This window comes from Morone saxatilis, unplaced genomic scaffold, assembly GCF_004916995.1.
Source record: "Morone saxatilis isolate NCDOM2014 unplaced genomic scaffold, NCSU_SB_2.0 Contig17, whole genome shotgun sequence".
NCBI lineage: Eukaryota > Metazoa > Chordata > Actinopteri > Moronidae > Morone > Morone saxatilis.
In genome coordinates this window covers 4,836,956-4,839,455 of record NW_023339729.1, presented here as the reverse complement: position 1 = coordinate 4,839,455, position 2,500 = coordinate 4,836,956, and the positions used below count along the sequence as shown (strand labels likewise).

Here is a 2,500-nt window from a genome sequence, read left to right as displayed (position 1 = left end):
CCAAATTTAACTGCATTTTTACTTGTTACATGACATTATATTCAGCATTGTATAACCTGCTTGTTTTAGCTGCTGGACAGAGCTGTGGAACAGTGGAAAAGCAAACTGTGTTAATGTATACTGAGTAACACGAGATCAAGCTGTGAATTTTTCACTTTGAATTAAACTTTGAGGATTACATTGTTGATGGAACAGAGAGCTGTTAATTCCAAAATGGTGGAAGCTATCGTAGCTTGTTAGCTGTGCTACACCATCCATTTTAATTTAACCTCCTCTCCCGGAGTATAAACCACTCTAGAAAACAAAGATGTGATTTTTAGACGGTTAGGGGACAGGAGTGGGTGGCACAAACACTGTGTGTTTTCCTGTTAGCGATTCAGCTAACAAGCTTTCTAACAGACACTCAGCAAGGCTTGCTAGTGTGTTAGCTGTTAGCTGCCCAGCTACATTAGTTCACCAGCTAGCCCTGTAAGCAGTGTCTTCTTCACCAAACATGTGATGCACGTCCTGTGTCTAAACTGTGATGAGGAGACATTCAATTATGAACTTTAAAGGTGGAATGTGGGACTTGTAGGCTACTATGAGTGTTAAGTGTGGGGTAGCTTCACCCCCACTTCACCCATAACATTCATAATTGTAGGCTGTTATAACGTATTAGCATTTTCAAATATATTTGAAACCACAAGCACATAACAACATAAAATAAACACCAAAAAAATTTGAATATTCATTGATCCGGGTACAGCCCTAACCTTATTGATAAACATATAAATTACTTTAGCTCTGTCATTTCTTCCTCCATGTGTACAACTTGAGCTAAAACACCCAAATGGGAATAATGGTGAACATTTTCAGACAGTTCCTCATGGATGGCATTCATAGTTGCATTTCTCTGAGCATACAGAAAGTGACACATATAGTTGTGAGGGAAAACAATCTGACAAGCACTTCCTTTGAAGCATACTGGTGCCCTTACCATTTTTTTTGTTGTTATGTTGTTGTCAATGTAAAGTAATGGTACATCGGCCCTGATATAACCACCCACACACTCAAATCAAACATCACAGTGTCTGTGTCTTGTCGGGTCCTTGAAGGTTGTCAATCATTTTTTGCAGTACAGTGAGAAAATGCCAGTATGCTCACTGCAGCCTTAAGACTGTTGTTAATGTTAACGCCAAACAAAACATCTTATGAATCACACTCGGTAGCAAATATGTCTTGGAACTTCTTAAAACTAGAAGTAAACCAGAATTAAGCAGTCCAAAGGGCTAACTGACTGAATGATGAGTCAGTGCACAAACTTTGACGAGTTTGTCTGTCCAGCTTGTGCAATTTTTCGGAATCAACATATAATCTGGCATTGCTTTATGCGCAAATTTACCTATGAACCCGGGAAAATTAGATTTTGTTTGGAGTATATGCACAGTTAAACACACACACACACACACACACAACCCTCTCCTTGTGCTCTCTCCCACACCCTCCCTCGGTTTTCCTTCTGCCACTCTCCTTTCTCTCTTTTCTCAGTATCAGGTACAAGACTGTTGGATTAGGCTCCTTTAAGAGCGGATTAGCTGTGTCGGAGCCGTTTGAGGTAAATTGCTCCAAGGAGTCAATCTACCCCCTCCACCACCACCACCACATCCTTTCTCCTCTGTAAAACAGAGTCAAAATTCTCAACCTAATCCTCAAAGAGCCTTACCGCACCTCCCTCTGTCCTGCACCCCCCCACCCTTCTGTCTGTTTCAGTTTTTCCTCCTCCATTCTCTACCTCCTTCTTTCAGCCCACACAGAGGAGTGATAAGAAGTGGAAGAGTGACAGACGTGTGGGATGGCTAAAGTGGGGTAAGATAGGGTGAACTTGGGTGGGGGTTGAGAGGGAGGGTTGGCATGCGAAGGCAGAGACTCAGACACACATAGGTGAACCGTATGACTTTACAAGACTGGCTGCTTTTGTTGTGTGTGTGTGCATGTGTGTGTGCGTGCCTACCTGCTGGAGCATGTCACTAAACAGTGGCGAGTGGTGTTCTTGGTAAGTGGCAACGTACGTGTGTGTGTGTGTGAGCATCTGACTGAGCAGATGGGGAGGATGGGGTGCTTTTTGGGGACGAGGGCGGGGTCACATCTGTGTCGTCCCTGGCGTTTGTCTTTGTGTGTGTGTGTCACTTGGCATGGTGGCCACAGTTAGAGTCATCAACACAAACAAGGTGATTAGCAAGTTGGGACAAACACATTATTACTCGAAATTAATGGACTGACCTCATACTTTCTAATAGCCAACTGTTTTCCCTTCCGTCTCTCTCAACATGTCCCAAAAATTGTATTCTGTTTATTCTAGGCTCACGTCCAATTTGTACAACATTGATAGTGCGCTGTTAGTGCAATCTGCAGCTGAGCCGTATGCCATATTTATCACTAAACTATACACAAGTACAACCTGCTTATAGCCTGGAACATTTGGACAGAGACAGGCTGTCGCGTGTACACACACACACACACA

The 2,500-nt window shown here is 43.0% G+C and overlaps 1 protein-coding gene across 1 annotated transcript in view; it reads right to left on the bottom strand.

The window, feature by feature from the left end:
* The window catches only part of maml3 (mastermind-like transcriptional coactivator 3), an 81,961-nt gene that overhangs the window by 24,874 nt on the left and 54,587 nt on the right, over nt 1-2,500 (bottom strand).